Source organism: Salvelinus alpinus, chromosome 4 (genome assembly GCF_045679555.1).
Source record: "Salvelinus alpinus chromosome 4, SLU_Salpinus.1, whole genome shotgun sequence".
NCBI lineage: Eukaryota > Metazoa > Chordata > Actinopteri > Salmoniformes > Salmonidae > Salvelinus > Salvelinus alpinus.
In genome coordinates this window covers 25,299,440-25,322,720 of record NC_092089.1, presented here as the reverse complement: position 1 = coordinate 25,322,720, position 23,281 = coordinate 25,299,440, and positions in this window count along the sequence as shown.

Sequence of the window (23,281 nt, the reverse complement as noted above, 5' to 3'; positions counted from 1 at the left end):
ACTTTAACACATGAAGGTCAGTCAATCCGGAAAATGTCAAGAACGTAGAAAGTTTCTTCAAGTGCAGTCGCAAAAACCATTAAGCGCTATGATGAAACTGGCTCTCATGAGGACCGCCACAGGAAAGGAAGACCCAGAGTTACCTCTGCTGCAGAGGATAAGTTCATTAGAGTTACCAGTCTCAGAAATTGCAGTCCAAATAAATGCTTCACAGAGTTCAAATAACAGACACATCTCAACATGAACTGTTCAGAGGAGACTGCATAAATCAGGCCTTCATGGTTGAATTGCTGCAAAGAAACCACTACTAAAGGACACAAATAATAAGAAGAGACTTGCTTGGGCCAAGAAACATGAGCAATGGACATTAGACCGGTGGAAATCTGTCCTTTGGTCTGATGAGTACAAAATTTGTGAGACGCAGAGTAGGTGAACGGATGATCTCTGTATGTGTGATTCCCACTGTGAAGCATGGAGGAAGAGGTGTGATGGTGTGGGGGTACTTTGCTGGTGACACTGTCAGTGATTTATTTATAATTCAAGGCACGCTTAACCAGCATGGCTTATTTAGAATTCAAGGCACGATTAACCAGCATGGCTACCACAGCATTCTGCAGGGATACGCCATCACATATGATTTCCGCTTAGTGGGACTATCATTTGTTTTTCAACAATATAATGACCCAACACACATCAAATCAAATCAAATGTTATTAGTCTCATGCGCCGAATACCACAGTGAAATGCTTACTTACGAGCCCCTAACCAACAATGCAGTTAAAAAAAATACGGATAAGAATAATAAGGAAAAGTAACAAGTAATTAAAGAGCAGCAGTAAAATAACAATAGCGAGACTATATACGGGGGGTACCGGTACAGAGTCAATGTGCGGGGGCACCGGTTAGTTGAGGTAATATGTACATGTAGGTAGAGTTATTAAAGTGACTATGCATAGATGATAACAACAGAGAGTAGCAGCGGTGTGGAAAAGGGGGGCAATGCAAATAGTCTGGGCAACCATTTGATTAGATGTTCAGGAGTCTTATGGCTTGGGGGTAGAAGCTGTTTAGAAACCTCTTGGACCTAAACTTAGCGCTCCGGTACCGCTTGCCGTGCGGTAGCAGAGAGAACAGTCTATGACTAGGGTGGCTGGAGTCTTTGACAATTTTCAGGCCTTCCTCTGACACCGCCTGGTATAGAGGTCCTGGATGGCAGGAAGCTTAGCTCCAGTGATGTACTAGGTTGTTCACACTACCCTCTGTAGTGCCGTGCGGTGGGAGGCCGAGCAGTTACCATACCAGTGATGCAACCAGTCAGGAAGCTCTCTATGGTGCAGCTGTAGAACCTTTTGAGGATCTGAGGACCCATGCCAAATCTTTCAGTCTCCTGAGGGGGAATAGGTTTTGTCGCTTCACTCTTCACGACTGTCTTGGTGTGCTTGGACCATGTTAGTTTGTTGGTGATGTGGACACCAAGGAACTTGAAGCTCTCAACCTGCTCCACTGCAGCCCCGTCGATGAGAATGGGGGCATGCTTGGTCCTCTCCTCCAGGCTGTGTAAGGGCTATTTGACCAAGAAGGAGAGTGATGGAGTGCTGCATCAGATGACCTGTCCTACTCAATCACCCGACCTCAACCAAATTGAGATGGTTTGGGATGAGTTGGATCGCAGAGTGAAGGAAAGCAGCCAACAAGTGCTCAGCATATGTGGGAGCTCCTTCAAGACTGTTGGAAAAGCATTCCAGGTGAAGCTGGTTGAGAGAATGCCGAGAGTGTGCAAACCTGTCATCAAGGCAAAGGGTGGCTACTTTGAAGAATCTAAAATCGAACATATTTTTTTATTTGTTTATCACTTTTTTGGTTACTACATGATTCCATGTGTGTTATGTCATAGTTTTGATGTCTTCACTATTATTCTACAATGTAGAAAATATTCCAAATAAAGAAAAACCCTTGAATGAGTGCATCCAAACTTTTGACTGGTACTGTATTTCAAAGTTTAAGATGTGTACCAAATAATAACTATCTTGATTCAAGCATAAACATTTTAGGATTTTTTTCCCCATCAATAAAATTGTTTGAAAGTGAGTGATAACAATATGGAACATTTGTAATATTACTCTCTAGAACCACTGTTTAGAATCATTGAGATCCTAATTATACAGTCTCAGCACACTGATGGCTGTGTTTGTATGTATTACCAGTGGGAAATTCCTGTATTCCTTGTTCCTGGAGTATTCTAACCCATGAGGGTCTCATCCTGTTCTCACTATACAACACAATAGCTCCCCTTTACCCATGAGAGAGGGCCAGCAGACAGTGTATGGGGATTGGTTAGATTCATATGCAGCTCAGCTCTGCAATGTAGTATATGGTTAAACCCACAGATACCCACAGCTTTTTGAGATTTTTGTTGTTGTTGATCAAACATTTATTTTAACCTTTATTTAACTAGGCAAGTTAGTTAAGAACATATTCTTATTTACAATGACGGCCTAGGAACAATAAGCTAACTGCCTTGTTCAGGGGCAGAACGACAGATGTTTACCTTGTCAGCTCAGGGATTTGAACTTGCAACCTTTCAGTTACTGGCCAGTGCTCTAACCTCTAGGCTTGACTGGGGGAAGGTGAAAGGGTAAAGGGTAAAGGTTCTAATACACAATATGCTTTCCCTCTCAATCCTGAAGAATACTTTTCAATGAAATGTCTAAGTTAACTCAGACTCTCTGTCAAGTATAGATGTCACACAGTATTGGATATAATTGTGAAAAGGTCAATTGAAGATGTAACATAACAATATGATCAAGCTGTGCTACGGACTGGGGCCATTTTTGACTAATATCTGACACATATTTGACACATACTGTCTACTTTCTCAAAGGTGGTGGCTATATGTTTTCCCTCACAATCCCTCACAAAACAATTTTCATTAAAATGTCAGACAATATTGTATAAATTCTTAAAAAGGAGAGCAAAGAAAGGTATGAGGATAGTCAATGGAGAATATCACAGGGCAGTATCTCCGAAAACTGCCGCACTTCTCCTGAACTTCTGACTTGAAGGAAATGATGACGCTGAGACAGAGAGATATACTACTCAGGTTCAGGTGGAATTGTGATGGATAGCTCTTGATTGACTGTGGAGAATGGGAAAGGATGACTATTTGATGTATTTGGGCACAGGGGAAATGTAGACATTCTGGCTAAGTGAGTCATCATTACACCAAAACCATTTTTAACAAGAAAACGAGGACATTGAAATGAAGAGCTCAAAACGTAAAAAATGATTATTTAATGTGGTTACGTCAGTTCTTGAGATAAAGTGGCTCTGTTGGTCTGGTAATCGATTCCACTGTGATTTGGAGCAGAGGATCCTAGGTAACTGCTTGAGGTGCACAATCAAAATCAAATCAAAATCAAATCACATTTTATTGGTCACATACACATGGTTAGCAAATGTTATTACGAGTGTAGCGAAATGCTTGTGCTTCTAGTCCCAAAAGTGCAACAATATCTAACATGTAATCTAACAATTCCACAACACCTACCTAATACACACACATCTAAGTAAGGAATGAAATAAGAATATATACATATCAATATATGGATGAGCACTGACAGAGCGGCGTAGGCAAGATGCAATAGATGGTATAAAATACGGTATATACATATGAGATGAGTAATGCCAGATATGTAAACATTATTAAAGTGGCATTATTAAAGTGACTAGTGATCCATTTATTAAGGTGGCCACTTATTTGAAGTCTGTATGTACTGTAGGCAGCAGCCTCTCTGTGTTAGTGATGGCAATCAGACAGTGGCTTAATGATAGCTCCCCAGAGACTATCATCACAACTCTGAGACAAATCATTGTGGATGCTACAGCACCATTGAGATGTGGCAAGTTAGTGACAACTAGCCTGGTTAAACCAGACTGAACACTGTCCTCAACATTATTTCACTTGAAACAACACTAAAATATAGTGAAATCAGCTTGGATGCCAAGCTAAGGGAAGCTCCCTCTAATTATGGCGAAGATGGAGGGTTGAACTGTACTATGGAAGTGGTCTTGTAACGGCTGTCAATGTCGTTCTCCTCCTCAGACGAGGAGGAGCATGGATCGGACCAAGATGCGGAGTAGGAGGTATTCATGATTTTAATGGCAAACCAACAAACACTACAAATAAACAAAACAACAAACGTGACTAACCTGCAACAGTCCTGTGTGGCCCAAACGCTAACACAGGAAACAAACACCCACAAAACACCAGTGAAACCCTGGCTACCTTAGTATGACTCTCAATCAGAGACAAACGATACACACCTGTCTCTAATTGAGAATCATACCAGGCCGAACACAAAACCCAACATAGAAATAGAAAACATAGACTGCCCACCCAACACTCACGCCCTGACCAATAAAGACATACAAAACAAGAGAAAACAGGTCAGGAACGTGACAGGTCTCCTAAGGACAGTAACTTACTTTTTCATTTAGCAGACACTCTTATCCAGAGCTACTTACCGGAACTATTAGGGTTAAGTGCCTTGCTCATGGACACATCGGCAGATTTTTCACCTAGTTGGCTTGTGGATTTGACCAACCAGCGACCTTTCGGTTACTGGCCCAGCGCTCTTAATCGCTAGGCTACCTGCCGCCCCATACCCCATACAATTCAATTCAGGATATCCCCAGTGTTAGAATAAATAAAGACCCAGGACAGCTCTGGGGGTTCAATCATGGATGCTCAGGTGTACTGTACAAACTTGTGTTAGGTAACATTGTCCTACCCTTGTTACAGTACATCCTGCTTCAGACTTGAACAATGTGTGACTATCAGGATATTAGATCAACGAGAGCAAATAACACATTGACATATTTCAATAAAGATACTCTGGCCAAGCTTGGCCTGCAAGAAGTGAATGCTTCTTGTTGTAATTTACAATCTAAGCAATTACATGGAAGGACTGTAATTTGCAATAGACAAGGAAGTCATTACGGAAAGGAGGTGAAGCTTTTATTGGGCCCAGAGGTCCTTTGGACTGCACAGACACACATCCTACCCCGGAGAGAACCTGTGCACAGCTCTGCCCATTAGGATAAAGTGTTCCATTAAAACGCATGTCGGCTTAGAACAAGGGAAAGTGATGTATCTGCTTTGTCCAATCATATTGGTCTGTGCTTCTCCAAGGGCATGAAAGAGGCTGTTGATAGAGGCTGTTTCTAGCCGTGTTGACTGTTATGTCATTAGGGTGTCCACATGTACTTTCCAGGGCTGTCCAACTTTAACAACACACACTGTAGTGACCTGCTGAGCCAATAAGAGAAAGAAGCACAAACCTACAGAGGAATATTCTCAGGGATTCATTGAGCGATAGGCACGGATGGCTCCTCTTTTACAAGCTCTTCATGTTCTGAATTAGGTTGTGAAGATTTGAGGAGAGGTCATAGGTCATACTGTAGAGATAAGGTGTTGCAAACACACGTGGTCCTAGTTCTTCATAGTAAGTATTCACCATAGCCAAAGTTGTAAGGGAATACAATTCCTTTGAGTGAAAAATATTGTTTTTTGTACATTATTTGATAAAGTTGCTTGTTTACCGGCAATAGGTGGGCCCTGCCACCTTCAACAAGGGGTAGAGGTGAGTACAGAGCTACACTGGGGCTTTGTAATAATATAATAACCACCAGTCTGAGGTTAAATTGTAAAATAACCTGCTAATACATCAAGTGAAGTCACCACTCACCTTTGCTCACGGCAAAGGAAAAAAGGCATTATGGGGCAAAACATTGAGGGAGGTTGCTTTACTGCAGGGATCATCTACTAGATTCAGCCACAGGCTGTTTTTTTTCTTGAGCGGAGGGTCAGGGGGCCGGAACATAATTACAAATAATTTGTAGACTGCAAGAAGCCCAAACAAATATAATATTTGACTAAAACATAATAATGTAAAACCTTGGTTACATTTGTATATAATCATGTCTCTCTATTATGTGTGGGAATACTTGGGAACAGATTTCAAAATGAAAATTACTTGGAGCTGATTTCCTGGTGTTTTTACAGTCTTTTATCTCCAACAATCAAAAAATAGATGTTTTGTTTTTTAACCGGTACCTATTTCCGTCCAAGTCAAGCACTGCTCTACTGCATGTTACAGGTAAGAGACAGGAAGGGGAAAGTATCCCACACATCAACAAAAGACTCAAGACAGTTGACTAAAAAGTAGACTTACGATGCCCCTGATGCTGTTGAAGGTGTTTCTCCACTTCTCCAACTGTATTACTCAAGTAAAGAGAAGGGAAAATTGAAGGTGCCATTGTATGGGGGAGCGAAGCCCTTGAGGCATTGAAGGTGCTCCACTGTTCTGAGAGATTGAGTTTATCCTCGGAGGACTGAATAGAAATGCCTCAAATTGCTTTGAACTCCACAGTCACCCCATTTCACTGACATCTTCCTACTGTGCCTCGAGGCAGGAGGGAGAGAGATAGAAAAAGAGAGAGAAAAAAATGAAAAAGGAAGAGAGAGAGAGAGAGAGAGAGAGGGGAGAGGATGAATGCCTGATGAGTGTGTTTTGACCAGGGGCAGTGCCAGGGGACTGACCATCTGTAGGGGCCTGTAGGGTCCTCCCTAGCAGCTGATGTTTTATTGAACTTTGGGAGCCCAGAGCCACTAATAAGCAACCTGTGCCACGTGGCCCCTGGAGTATTGACAGACGTATACGCTCGGAATAACCATCAAAGAGGAGCCTTGAATGTTCTGGTTCCTTTGATATCCCCCCTCCCCATCGCTATGCATTCTGTTACCCTGACTGAGAGTGTATGAGGGAGTTGGAACTACACAGCAGGCAGCAGAAGTAGAGAAGTGGAGTCCATTTCTGTTTGCATTGCAGAGTGGTGCCATGCAATGAGCAATATGCCCAAAGGGAATGTTGCCTGCTCCAGACACTATACAGATGTACTATCTTAATTTGACCCTGCTTCTCACAGCAGGAAAATAATCCTGCAGTAACAGGAAATATTATGTGGATTATAATTAATGGTAATTTTTGTAGGAATCGGAGGTTGGATATTTTGATTCTGATTCTGTTGTTCTCTATGACGCTCTGTGCCAGCGTAATCCTTTTGAGTTTGGTCTGCTCTACCCAGAGGTGTTGCAATAAATGCCATGCCACACAGCCCACACTCACATTCATAGTTAGTAGCCTTACACAAGCCTTGGCTGGCGTGAACTGGAAAGGCTCATAGGAGCAGGAGCATACTGTATCTCTGGTTTCTGTAGCGTGAGTACAGCTTGATGTAGTACACCCCCTGGACAGGATGCTAGTCTATTGCAGGGACTATAAAATGGGACTGTGAATGAGTTGGCATATTACAGGTAACTGCTAAAAATAAAGGAAACACCAACATATGGTGTCTTAATAGGGCATTGGGCACCACGAGCCGCTAGAACAGCTTCAGTGCACCTTGGTATGGAATCTACAAGTGTCTGGAACTCTATTGGAGGGTCACGACACCATTCTTCCACAAGAAACACCATTTGGTGTTTTGATGGTGGTGGAAAACGCTGTCTCAGGCACCGCTCCAGAATCTCCCATAAGTGTTCAATTGGGTTGAGATCTGGTCACACACACACACACACACACACACACACACACACACACACACACACACACACACACACACACACACACACACACACACACACACACACACACACACACACACACACACACACACACACACACACACACACACACACACACACACACACACACACACACACACCTCCTATGCTGCTTTGAGAACCCTCTTTCAAAGTCACTGAGATCTCTTCTTCTAGCCATGGTAGCAACTGGGCATTTTTATACATGACCCTGAGCATGATGGGATGTTAATTGCTTAATTAACTCAGGAACCACACCTGTGTGGAAGCACCTGCTTTCAATATACTTTGTATCCCTCCTTTACTCAAGTGTTTTCTTTATTTTGTCAGTTACCTGTCCTACACACACATTTTGTTTTACGTACATGCTCGCTGCTGAGCGTTGTTCATGCTGTTGCAGTGTGGCTCTGTAGCCATGTTACACTGGCTTTGGTTGATGTTATCATACCATATGAATCATACTGTATATTTAAACAGTAAAAAGTGTGTTATGGAAAAATAAAATTGCATCTTGAGAATGTGTGTGCTTGCTTGTCTTGAAGTATGTAACCAATGATTATAGTCAGGGAAATGACCAGCCATAGAGGAATGCATCAGTAACGTTAATTCTATAAGTATTTGGCTAATAATGGGAGATTCCATCTTTCCTGTTGTTTCTAAGTCTGTGATCTCTGAGCTTGATAAAACCAGAGCATTTACACCAGAGCATTTCCTCACTAATGATTCCTTATACCCCAGAAGACACTAAGACACACCACTGACATGACATATCATCTACCTCCCACCTCTGTGACACAACACTGACATTACATATCATCTACCTCCCACCTCTGTGTCACAGCACTGACATTACATATCATCTACCTCCCACCTCTGTGTCACAACACTGACATTACATATCATCTACCTCCCACCTCTGTGTCACAACACTGACATGACATATCATCTACCTCCCACCTCTGTGTCACAGCACTGACATTACATATCATCTACCTCCCACCTCTGTGACACAGCACTGACATTACATATCATCTACCTCCCACCTCTGTGACACAACACTGACATTACATATCATCTACCTCCCACCTCTGTGTCACAACACTGACATTACATATCATCTACCTCCCACCTCTGTGTCACAGCACTGACATTACATATCATCTACCTCCCACCTCTGTGACACAACACTGACATTACATATCATCTACCTCCCACCTCTGTGTCACAACACTGACATTACATATCATCTACCTATCACCTCTGTGTCACAGCACTGACATTACATATCATCTACCTCCCACCTCTGTGTCACACCACTGACATTACATATCATCTACCTCCCACCTCTGTGTCACAGCACTGACATTACATATCATCTACCTCCCACCTCTGTGTCACAACACTGACATTACATATCATCTACCTACCCACCTCTGTGTCACAGCACTGACATTACATATCATCTACCTCCCACCTCTGTGTCACAGCACTGACATTACATATCATCTACCTCCCACCTCTGTGACACAACACTGACATTACATATCATTTACCTATCACCTCTGTGTCACAGCACTGACATTACATATCATCTACCTCCCACCTCTGTGTCACAGCACTGACATTACATATCATCTACCTCCCACCTCTGTGACACAGCACTGACATTACATATCATCTACCTCCCACCTCTGTGCCACAGCACTGACATTACATATCATCTACCTCCCACCTCTGTGTCACAGCACTGACATTACATATCATCTACCTTCCACCTCTGTGTCACAGCACTGACATTACATATCATCTACCTCCCACCTCTGTGTCACAGCACTGACATTACATATCATCTACCTCCCACCTCTGTGTCACAGCACTGACATTACATATCATTTACCTCCCACCTCTGTGTCACAGCACTGACATTACATATCATCTACCTCCCACCTCTGTGCCACAGCACTGACATTACATATCATCTACCTCCCACCTCTGTGTCACAGCATTGACATTACATATCATCTACCTCCCACCTCTGTGTCACACCACTGACATTACATATCATTTACCTCCCACCTCTGTGTCACAGCATTGACATTACATATTGCCATCACTGCACCTTGTTTGTGTGGGTATGTATGTAAAACCCAGGCTATAATTAGACAGGGAAAGGACTAGTTCTAATTGATGGACTCATCCGTTGCCTCTCTAGGCAGGTATTCATCAACGTGAGAATTCAGATTGATTTTGAATCTGAAGCTGCTAATAAATCCGGATATTGTTCCCTTCATTACAAAACCAATTAGATGAGCAATATTCCTAATGAAGATATGCACAAAATGAGACTGATTTAGGTGATATTAAACATGGTTAATAAAGGCTTGTTCTACAAACACTAATTATTTGTCAACAGTTAGACAATAATTGCTTGTTGAGAGACACATTTTTTTTTACAACACAGATTATGATCTGATTTGTCATATTAACTTGAGAATTACCATTCCAAATGCACCTTTGTCAGTGTTTTGACTGAGGCCTACAGCTAATTCTATATTGTCATCTTTAAAATGAGCTATGTTTATGCCGTTTTCTGAATTACATAAAGACATATGAACAAAGAGATCAGCTAGAGATCATGTCTGCTCAGGACAAGGCATAACAATATTTTGAGTAAGTCACTGAAAGCTGTAAATAACTTTTCTGTTACATATTATAATAATTGGCACCCCCAGTATAGCCTCATAGACTTAAAGCAATGAACAAAACTCACTCATTCACTGCCTTGCTCTCTGCTGCTCTAAGCAGTCTTGTGGCAGAATGGGTTAGAACGGGTCAACTTAGTTGTTGAATACTCATTATTTCATTCATATTCATCATATTTACCCTCCTTTTCCCGGTTCTATAAGAAGATGACTTTTTCAGATGATCACCCTGTGAGACCAAAGCGTTTTTGTAACATAAATACCTCTAGCTCTGGCTCAGAAGGTTTGCTTCTCTACTACATCTTAGAGAAGACAGGACACACACCATGTGCTACTAAGAGATATATCTGGGTTTGAGGAGATGAATGACTGTAAGTAGTGTTTGACATGAGTTTAGGACCTGTTGTATTTTTGCAACCGGGGGTCACGCAAAGAGAATGACGGACACATATGAGAACGTTTAAAAGGTACAGCTTTATTTTAGAGGGATACTTCAACCATAGTTAGGACTTATAAATGATGTACTATTGTAGTAAACCGTATACTACTCACAAAATATTATATCAAAACTAAAACACTCATGATAACAAAACTAAAACACTGATGATAAACTATAACACTGATGATAAACTATAACACTGATGATAAACTATAACACTCATGATAAAATACGTTTAGAGGGCACCTGCTCTGGTGAATATTATGGAAATATACTTGGGACCCGTCCCAAATGGCACCCTATTCCCTACATAGTGCACTACTTTTGTCCAGAACCCTGGTAAAAAATAGTGCGCTATGTAGGGAATTGGGTTCCATTTGGGACGTAAAGCTGTATGTACATAGTGGTGGAAAATATACTTGATTCAACACAGATTTGTTAACAGAAATCAGGTGGCAATCATTAATTTTTATGTCATGACTAATCTATGATTGAAGGTAGTTTAATAAATCAAGTTTATGACTAAGCTGTCCCTGTAATGGTTTTATAACTATTTGATCACCAATGAGAATGTCACTGAAGCAAATAGAATGGAGGAGACACAGGGGCGGTGAAGGAGCCGTATCAGAAACCGGAAAACAATGTGTCAATGTCTCTTAAATCTAACAGGCAATTCAAACTGATCTGAGATATACACAACATCTTCATGGATTAATTTCTCCCTCATATTACATGACAGAAACAAGCAGACAACTTGGGATTCAAGCAGAGAACTTGGGATTCAAGCAGACAGCTCGGGATCCAACCAGACAGCCTAGGGATCCAACCAGACAGCCTAGGGATCCAACCAGACAGCTCGGGATTCAACCAGACAGCTCGGGATCCAACCAGACAGCTCGGGATTCAACCAGACAGCTTGGGATCCAACCAGACAGCTTGGGATTCAACCAGACAGCTCGGGATCCAACCAGACAGCTCGGGATCCAACCAGACAGCTTGGGATCCAACCAGACAGCCTAGGGATCCAACCAGACAGCCTAGGGATTCAACCAGACAGCTTGGGATTCAACCAGACAGCTCGGGATTCAACCAGACAGCTTGGGATTCAACCAGACAGCTTGGGATCCAACCAGACAGCTTGGGATTCAACCAGACAGCTCGGGATTCAACCAGACAGCTCGGGATCCAACCAGACAGCTCGGGATCCAACCAGACAACTCGTGATCCAAACAGACAGTTCAGGATCCAACCAGACAACTCGGGATCCCACCAGAACTCGGGATCCAACCAGACAGCTCGGGATCCAACCAGACAGCTCGGGATCCAACCAGACAGCTCGGGATCCAACCAGACAGCTCGGGATCCAACCAGACAGCTCGAGATCCAACCAGACAGCTCGGGATCCAACCAGACAGCTCGGGATCCAACCAGACAGCTCGGGATCCAACCAGACAGCTCGGGATCCAACCAGACAGCTCGGGATCCAACCAGACAGCTCGGGATCCAACCAGACAGCTCGAGATTCAACCAGACAGCTCGGGATTCAACCAGACAGCTCGGGATCCAACCAGACAGCTCGGGATCCAACCAGACAGCTCGAGATCCAACCAGACAGCTCGGGATCCAACCAGACAGCTCGGGATCCAACCAGACAGCTCGGGATCCAACCAGACAGCTCGGGATCCAACCAGACAGCTCGGGAGCCACCCAGACAGCTCGGGATCCAACCAGACAGCTCGGGATCCAACCAGACAGCTCGAGACAGCTTGTGATCCAACCAGACAACTTGGGATCCAAATTCACACAACAACAATGATAAACACTCATTCAAAAATGTGACATTTGAATTCTGTGCCTTTTCATCTGCGTGACTTGAATGAGGACAGTTTCTGCCGTAGCTTTTGGCTAGAGATGATGATTTAATTGACCGCTCACAAAGATTAGCTGGATCCAGGGCTTCTTTAATTGTGTCCTGAAGCCAGTGTGCGATGTGTGATGAGTTTTGGCACTATTATTGACAATAACATTTGGTTGAACCGTAATTTGAAATGGTATTATTCATACAGGATGTAAGTGGAACAATTATGTTACAAACATTACACGGATGAAGACAGACAGGCGCAGGATGGCACTTTACCATTCTTCCAGTTCAAGGGTGCCATAATGAGATGCGTGACATCAGCAGACATTAGAAATCTACAGACAACACACGCCTGGCCTGAGGCACCTCTCTCTCTCTCTCTCTCTCTCTCTCTCTCTCTCTCTCTCTCTCTCTCTCTCTCTCTCTCTCTCTCTCTCTCTCTCTCTCTCTCTCTCTCTCTCTCTCTCTCTCTCTCTCTCTCTCTCTCTCTCTCCTTCCTCTCGCGGCTGAGTGTTTTAGTGTTTCACACATTAGATTACATAGAGCTAGAGGTACAAGTGCTGGACTTGTGCTCTGAAGCATCCATAACTATTCACTAAAATCTGTATATCAGAGCTTCCAAGCAAGATAGTGCTAAACAAATGTGACACTCACAATGCTACCTAACAGGCTGTTATTTTGCCCTTTTCAAACACATTTTCTGCAATTCTACACATTTTTCCATCGCTCATGCCGTGTTCTTATGCTATCTGAGTGACTCAAACATGAGAACAAAAACAGTGGAGGTAATCCAGGCACGCGTGGCGGCAGGTAGCCTAGTGGTTAGAGCGTTGGACTAGTAACCGAAAGGTTGCTAGATCAAATCCCCGAGCTGACAAGGTAAAAATCTGTTGTTCTGCTCCTGAACAAGGCAGCTAACCCACTGTTCCTAGGCTGTCATTGTAAATAAGCATTTGTTCTTAACTGACTTGCCTGGTTAAATAATAAAATAATAATGTGTGAGCCTAAAGTGTGGAAAATCTGTCGTTGAGGATCAGGTTCGCTATTTCTACTGTGGCTTACAAATGTCAAAGTGTCATCCACAATAAAATCCAGTGTGTCGTAAGGTTAAATGTATTCTTCAGTTGCTCAAGCTGACACGAGACGAAGGTTTTAGACACGAGAGTGAGAAAAGAATACCTGTTGTATGTAAAAAGGCATGTCTGTATTGTACTTTCTTTAACCTTTATTTAACTAGGCAAGCAAGTTAAGAACAAATTCTTATCTACAATGACAGCCTACCAGTGAACAGTGGGTTAACTGCCTTGTACAGAGGTAGAATGACACATTTCTACCTTGTCAGCTCTGGGATTTGATCTAGCAACCTCTGCAGTTACTGGCCCAACGCTCTAACCTCTAGGCTACCTGCCATAATGTGTTGTGTATTGTATTGAGTATTGTAGTGTGTATTGAGTACGTTATTGTGTACTGTATTGTGTATTGTATTGTATTGTACTTTAATAGTAATTATATCACAGTGATAATGATTATAGCTGTTTATGTTTCTTAACAATTTCACTCATATGGCCTGAATTAAATAATGTGTACAATGAATGTACAGTTCATTTCGAGAACCCACAATACATTGAGCTAGCCAGGATGTAAAATGTGGACAAGCCCTGAGGTGCACATTCATAGGAAACACTTGATTGGGATAGTCCCTAGTAGATGGATTGTAGATGTTCAATCACTGTCAACAACATATCAACTAACTATCCATAACCCTAACCTTAACCTTTATTCTAAACCTAACCCTAACCCTAACGCTGACCCTAGCAAAGCAGTTGCTTATCAACAGATAGTTTGTTGATAGTATGACCATCTGTAAAGCATCTATATGGGTCTATCCAGATACAGTGGGACCGGTTTATATCATACAGTATCTTTCTGTTCTTAGATGCAGTGGGACCGGTTTATATCATACAGTATCTTTCTGTTCTTAGATGCAGTGGGACCGGTTTATATCATACAGTATCTTTCTGTTCTTAGATGCAGTGGGACCGGTTTATATCATACAGTATCTTTCTGTTCTTAGATGCAGTGGGACCGGTTTATATCATACAGTATCTTTCTGTTCTTAGATGCAGTGGGACCGGTTTATATCATACAGTATCTTTCTGTTCTTAGATGCAGTGAGACCGGTTTATATTATACAGTATCTTTCTGTTCTTAGATGCAGTGGGACCGGTTTATATCATACAGTATCTTTCTGTTCTTAGATGCAGTGGGACCGGTTTATATTATACAGTATCTTTCTGTTCTTAGATGCAGTGGGACCGGTTTATATCATACAGTATCTTTCTGTTCTTAGATGCAGTGGGACCGGTTTATATCATACAGTATCTTTCTGTTCTTAGATGCAGTGGGACCGGTTTATATCATACAGTATCTTTCTGTTCTTAGATGCAGTGGGACCGGTTTATATCATACAGGATCTTTCTGTTCTTAGATGCAGTGGGACCGGTTTATATCATACAGTATCTTTCTGTTCTTAGATGCAGTGAGACCGGTTTATATTATACAGTATCTTTCTGTTCTTAGATGCAGTGGGACCGGTTTATATCATACAGTATCTTTCTGTTCTTAGATGCAGTGGGACCGGTTTATATTATACAGTATCTTTCTGTTCTTAGATGCAGTGGGACCGGTTTATATCATACAGTATCTTTCTGTTCTTAGATGCAGTGGGACCGGTTTATATCATACAGTATCTTTCTGTTCTTAGATGCAGTGGGACCGGTTTATATCATACAGTATCTTTCTGTTCTTAGATACAGACAGCATCATGTAGACATGGTAACCATCAGACAAAATGATGACTTTTTAAGCACAGAATGATCCCGTCTGTTCAACGTCAGTGGAAATGTGATTGATTACATTTGCTCCCGATATTACCAGAATGCAGTTCTTTATTGTTCCAGGAAGTAATTAAGATGATAATGACATGGAAGCTTCGCCAAGACCCTCATGCTTCGATCGATACAATGTATGAGTGTGATCATTAGCGTGATGGCAATATTAATTAATTATGGTCACCGTTGATAAGAATGTCCTCTCAGCTAAGCAATAAATAGAAATGGTTATTTGTAGTACATATTTATGATTACAGTATTTTCAAATGCCAGCTGCATTTTGACCAGCCATGCACACATTGCATTTCACTATTACACTATGTTTCATTTGTGTGTAAAAATGTAAATGCTCTTTTCTTTTATCAAGTAATGACTAGAGACCAGCTGTTTGTTGTTTCTAAGCTGTCCTGTGTAATGAGCACTGTTATTGCATCATAATGTCAGACAACAGTCATTGACTTGAAGTGTTTTGTCGCCTGGAATCCACACTGCCTGAATATTGCTCAGACTCCAGGCTAAGTGGTTTGCCTTCTTCATTAGTTTAGATGCAAAGCTCTCAAACGCCATTCATTTCTGTGTTATGAAACTTCAATGACCAATATATTGTATTGTATGTATTGAATTTCCTACTGAGTTGTGCAGTTCAGCTATATGTCCTCTGCTGTTTGAACCAAAAACTGTTTCTGCACATAACCAGTGATGGTTTGTGCTTTGTGCATCACACAACTGACTTGCCTCAGCCACAGAGTGTTATGTCATCACAATCACTCAACCGCTTTTGGCAGAGCAGGTGTGCTCAGAAGACATTCTCCTAACCATTTCATGTCAGTGGTACATTCATAGACAGATTTCCTGTGTGTAGAGTTATTTAAAGGGTTTATAAAACATTGATAAAGCATAAAGAAAGTTGAAATAGTAGCGGCTCTAATATTTTGCCAGCATTGCAATGTTGACTATGTAGCACAGGAGGCTGCTGAGGGGAGGACGGCTCATAATAATGTCCTGAACAGAGTGAATGGAATGGCATCAAACACATGGAAACCACGTGTTGGTGTATTTGATAGCGTTCCACTCATTCCGCTCCAGCCATTACCACTAGTCCGTCCTCCACAATTAAGGTGGCGCCAACCTCCTGTGCTATGTAAGTCCTGGCAGGCTGACACTCATTCAGGCTCATCCAGACTGAGCCAGACTCGTCCACAACACTCAGCAGGAGAGACAGCGAAGGCCAATGGCAGGACAATGTCACGTCTCGTCCCCTGTTAATAATGCCCTGCCTCTGCCTATCTAGTCCACACCACTGACAGTGGCCATCTGCAGCCACAGAGCATTGTCTGTCTAGTCAGAGGCCATCCATATCAACAGAGCCTCTGGGTGCATCCCAAATGGCACCCTATTCCCTACATACTGTACAAGCCTTATCTGAGCCAGAAGGGCCCGTAGGTCAGGAGTCTCCCTAGGGGCCCTAATCATAAGTAGTGTACCATAAAGTGAATCGGGTGCCATTTGACACACACAGCATCTAGTCTGCAGCACTGCCACTGACAGTGGCTCTGGACAACCAAATCCACATGGACAAAGCATCTGTGTCTGTGTCTGTTAACTGGCTGAGACTAGAAACTAGAAATTGAAACAGAGGCTCAATCTCTCCCTGTTAGCCATGCAGGCGTTTCAAGACAAACCAAACGTCTCCTCTGTTCAGCGCTGATCAGGGAGATGATTAACACACACACAAACACACTAACATGCACACACACATACGCACGCACACACACTCACACTCTTACACACACACACACACATACGCAGGCACACACACACACGCACCAACAGGCATTTACATTCTACACCCTGTGCTCTGGTCTGCTCTGGTCTGGTCTGCTCTGGTCTGGTCTGCTCTGGTCTGGTCTGCTCTGGTCTGGTCTGCTCTGGTCTGGTCTGCTCTGGTCTGGTCTGCTCTGGTCTGCGCTGCTGGTCTGCTCTGGTCTGTACTTTACTTCACCAAGGCAATGATTCGTAGCGATTGAGTGAATCGGCTCCAAGCTGTACACCAATCACAGGGGAGATATAGAGCTGTACATATATGAGATGGGAGGTATTTGTCAACCTAATTGGCCTATGGATAAGGGGGATTTGTAGGGGCAGCTGTAGGCTACATTGAGACCTATGGCTTGATCATTATGTTAATATTTAGCATGTTCTAACACCCTATTAAATGAGTGTATTTCTGAGAGATATCCCTTTATGTCAAATATCTGGCTAGACGTTATGCCATGAAGACATATTGCACTGAACAAAAATATAAGCGCAACATGCAACAATTTCAATGATTTTACTGAGATACAGTTCATATAAGGAAATAAGTCAATTGAAAAAATTCATTAGGCCCTAATCTATGGCTTTCACATGGCTGGGCTCCCGAGTGGCGCAGCGGTCTAAGGCACTGCATCTCAGTGCTAGAGGCATCACTACAGACCCTGGTTAGATTCCAGGCTGTAGCACAACTGGCCATGATTGGGAGTCCCATAGGGTGGTTAAATACATTTTAAAAATGCATCTGTTTGTCACAGATACCTTCAAAAAAGTTAGGGGCGTGGATCAGAAACCCAGTCAGTACCTGGTGTGACCATTTGCCTCATGCAGCGTGACACATCTCCTTTGCATAAAGTTGATCAGGCTGTTGATTGTGGCCCGTGGAATGTTGTCCCAATCCTCTTCAGTGGCTGTGCAAAGTTGCTCGATATTGTCGGGAACTGGAACACGCTATCGTACACGTCAATCCAGAGCATCCCAAACATGCTCAATGGGTTACATGTCTGGTGAGTATGCAGGCCATGGAAGAACTGGGACATTTTCAGCTTCCAGGAATTGTGTACAGATCCTTGCGACATGGGGAAATGATTTACCATGCTGATGAATGGCACGACAATGGGCCTCAGGATCTCGTCACGGTATCTCTGTGCATTCAAATTGACATTGATAAAATGCAATTGTGTTATTTGTCCATAGCTTATGCCTTCTCATACCATAATCCCACAGCCACCATGGGGCACAATGTTGAAATCAGCAAACCATTCGCCCATACGGGGCCATACACGCTGTCTGCCATCTGCCCAGTCTAGTTGAGATCCGGAATTCATCTGTGAAGAGCACACTTCTCCAGCATGCCAGTGGCCATCAAAGGTGAGCATTTTCCCACTGAAGTCGGTTACAACGCCGAACTGTAGTCACATCAAGACCCTGGTGAGGACAATGAGCACACAGATGAGCTTCCCTGAGACGGATTCTGACAGTTGTGTGGAGGTCCTGGGCTGGTGTGGTTACATGTGGTTGTGAGGCCAGTTGGATGTACTTCCAAATTCTCTAAAACGACGTTGGAGACGACTTATGGTAGAGAAATTAACATTAAGCTGCTGTATATGGAATTATTTTAAGAAGGTCATACCAAGGATAATTTGCTATTTGATTTTTAATTTTAAGACCCCTTGAAGTATAAAAAATATATATTTTGCTATTAGCCCATACAAACGCACTGAAAAACAGATTCACTATATGGAACAACAGATAGTCCCCCGCGAAAATTCTAATAGGAAGTTTGTTCTGAAGTGTCTGTTCTATATCTGAGAGATATAAGGTTTTTAGAAATTGTATCAAATGTATTAAAAATAAAAAACAGAAATACCTTATTTACATACGTAAATATTCAGACCCTTTGCTATGAAACTCGAGTTAAGCTCAGGTGCATCCTGTTTCCATTGATCATCCTTGAGATGTTTCTACAACTTGATTGGAGTCCACTTGTGGTAAATTCAATTGATTGGACATGATTTGGAAAGGCACACACCTGTCTGTATAAGGTCCCACAGTTGACAGTGCATGTCAGAGCAAAATTTGTTCTTAACTGGCTTGCCTAGTTAAATAAAGGTTAAATGAAAAATAATACAAAAAACAATCCATGAGGTCGAAGGAATTGTCCGTAGAGCTCCGAGACAGGATTGTGCCGAGGTACAGATCTGGGGAAGGGCACCAAAACATGATTGAAGGTCAGCAAGAACAGTGGCCTCCATCATTCTTAAATCCTAGAAGTTTGGAACCACCAAGACTCTTCCTAGAGCTGGCCACCGGGCCAAACTGAGCAATCTTGGGAGAAGGGCCTTGGTCAGGGAGGTGACCAAGAACCCGATGGTCCCTCTGACAGAGCTCCAGAGTTCCTCTGTGGAGATGGGAGAACCTTCCATAACGAGAACTATCTCTGCAGCACACCACCAATCGGGACTTTATGGTAGAGTGGCCAGACGGAAGCCACTCCTCAGTAAAATACACATAATTATCAGGTAAGAAGGTAAGACCCAGATGCAGACTACGTCGAATAAACAATAGTTTAATATTCCAGCAGAGGCAGGCAATAGACAGGTCAAGAGGTCGGTAGTCCAGAGGGGGGCAATAGACAGGTCAAGAGGTCGGTAGTCCAGAGGCAGGCAATAGACAGGTCAAGAGGTCGGTAGTCCAGAGGGGGGCAATAGACAGGTCAAGAGGTCGGTAGTCCAGAGGGGGGCAATAGACAGGTCAAGAGGTCGGTAGTCCAGAGGGGGGCAATAGACAGGTCAAGAGGTCGGTAGTCCAGAGGGGGGCAATAGACAGGTCAAGAGGTCGGTAGTCCAGAGGGGGGCAATAGACAGGTCAAGAGGTCGGTAGTCCAGAGGGGGGCAATAGACAGGTCAAGAGGTCGGTAGTCCAGAGGGGAGCAATAGACAGGTCAAGAGGTCGGTAGTCCAGAGGCAGGCAATAGACAGGTCAAGAGGTCGGTAGTCCAGAGGCAGGCAATAGACAGGTCAAGAGGTCGGTAGTCCAGAGGGGGGCAATAGACAGGTCAAGAGGTCGGTAGTCCAGAGGGGGGCAAAGGTACAGGTCGGCAGGCAGGCTCAGGGTCAGGGGCAGGCTGAGTGTTCAGGCAGGCGGGCTCGGAGTCAGGACAGGCAAGGGTCAAAACCAGGAGGGCGAGAAAAGAGAGACTGGAAAAAGCCGGAGCTGAGACACAAAACGCTGGTTGACTTGACAAACAAGATGAACTGGCAACAGACAAACAGAACACAGGTATAAATACACAGGGGATAATGAGGAAGATGGGCACACCTGGAGGGGGGTGGAGACAATCACAAAGACAGGTGAAACAGATCCGAGTTTGCCAAAAGGCACCTAAATGAGAAAGACAATGAGAAACAAGATTATCTGATCTGATGAAACCAAGATTGAACTCTTTGACCTGAATTCCAAGCGTCACGTCTGGAGGAAACCTGACACCATCCTTACGGTGAAGAATGGTGGTGGCAGCATCATGCTGTGGGGATGTTTTTCAGCGGCAGGGACTAGTCAGGATCAAGGTAAAGATGAACAGAGCAAAGTACAGAGAGATCCTTGATGAAAACCTGCTCCAGAGTGTTCAGGACCTCAGACTGGGGCGAAGGTTCACCTTCCAACAGGACAACGACCCTAAACACACAGCCAAGACAACTTAGGAGTGGCTTCGGAACAAGTCTCTGAATGTCCTTGAGTGGCCTAGCCAGAGCCTGGACTTGAACCTGATCTAACATCTCTGGAGAGACCTGAAAATAGCTGTGCAGCAACGCACCCCTTCCAACCTGACAGAGCTTGAGAGGATCTGCAGAGAAGAATGGGAGAAACTCCCCGAATACAGGTGTGCCAGCCTTGTAGCGTCATACCCAAAAAGACTCGAGGCTGTAATCACTGCCAAAGGTGCTTCAACAAAGTACTGAGTAAAGGGTCTGAATACTAATAATATTTCCGTTTAGTATTTTTTATAAATTAGCAAACATTTCTAAAAACCTGTTTTTGCTTTGTCATTATGGTGCATTGTGTGTAGATTGATTAGGGGAGAAAATGATTTAATCAATTTTAGAATAAGGTTGTAACGCAACAAAATGTGGAAAAAGTCAAGGAGTCTGAATACTTTCCGAATGCACTGTATATATTTATTTGACATGTATTTAACCTCTTTTTTTGTCTCCATATTTACTGTACTTCCATTAATTTTTTCAACTAGTACCAGGGGACCTTCAGACAAGTCTTATTTGTGAGAGTCTCACCTTTCCACAGAGGGGTCATATTAGTGTGTAGCCCAAACTGTTCGGAAGCTCCAGACAGAGGTTGGCAGATCGGCTGTAACCGACTTTCAAACGAGTCCCAAGATGCTTGTGGGGGTCATAGAGCAAAATGGAGAACACCATCGTGAACGGGAGAGCATTATTTTTCTATAGAGTTCGTAAGCCAAACCATTTGGAGACGACAGTTGATTTTGTGAGAAGACCAATTTTCAAACCGCTCTAGCTCTGTCACCTTTCACCACAGATGCGGAACTGCGACGTCAGTGGATGTGGTGGATTGAAAAGCCCCCCAGATATCTATAGCTTAAACTGACAGATTTGAATGGGGATTTTGTTAATATGCTAATTATACTTCTGCGGGGGCGTGCACATCGATTCTAGGTAAACCTTTTTAAGCACCCTCTAATAGGGCTGCTGCTCCAGCAGCATTAGGCAGATGATAGCAGCTACATTAGGCAGACGATAGCAGTCTCCGGGCAGACGATAGCAGCCACATTAGGCAGACGATAGCAGTCTCCTGGCAGACGATAGCAGTCTCCTGGCAGACGATAGCAGCCACATTAGGCAGACGATAGCAGTCTCCTGGCAGACGATAGCAGTCTCCGGGCAGACGATAGCAGTCTCCGGGCAGACGATAGCAGCCACATTAGGCAGACGATAGCAGTCTCCTGGCAGACAATAGCAGTCTCCGGGCAGACGATAGCAGTCTCCTGGCAGACGATAGCAGCCACATTAGGCAGACGATAGCAGTCTCCGGGCAGACGATAGCAGTCTCCTGGCAGACGATAGCAGCCACATTAGGCAGACGATAGCAGTCTCCTGGCAGATGGTAGCAGTCTCCTGGCAGACGATAGCAGCCGCATTAGGCAGACGATAGCAGTCTCCTGGCAGATGGTAGCAGTCTCCTGGCAGACGATAGCAGCCGCATTAGGCAGACGATAGCAGTCTCCTGGCAGATGGTAGCAGTCTCCTGGCAGACGATAGCAGCTGCATTAGGCAGACGATAGCAGCCGCATTAGGCAGATGATAGCAGCCGCATTAAGCAGATGGTAGCAGTCTCCTGGCAGATGATAGCAGCTGCATTAGGCAGACAATAGCAGCCGCATTAGGCAGATGATAGCAGCCGCATTAAGCAGATGATAGCAGTCTCCGGGCAGACAATAGCAGTCTCCAGCCAGAGAAATAGCTCATCCCGGACTTGTTTACATGTCTGTTTATGACATATAACTCTTGCTGGCAAAGGCACAGGGTTGGTGCAGGGTTGTGGAGGAAACAGATTGGGTCTCTATGCCAGTCTGTACGACTGTCAGTCATTTCAGACCACTCTAGACGAGCACAGACGAGCCATCCTCACTCAGACAGACATTATGTGCAGAACTGAGATCTAAACTCTGAGAAGTTTGATTGCCTCTGCCTTCCTCTTCGGGGCTCATACTGTGGGCATCATGCACATTAGCCATCCAATGACCACGTCACCAACAGACAAGCCTGCTGTAGCCAACCTCTGCAAGTTACAACTCTCCAGTATGAGAGGACTATAGCAAGTCCATTGTCAGTGTGACACAAACAACACTTCAAATCCACTTTAATCCACAGTCTGATT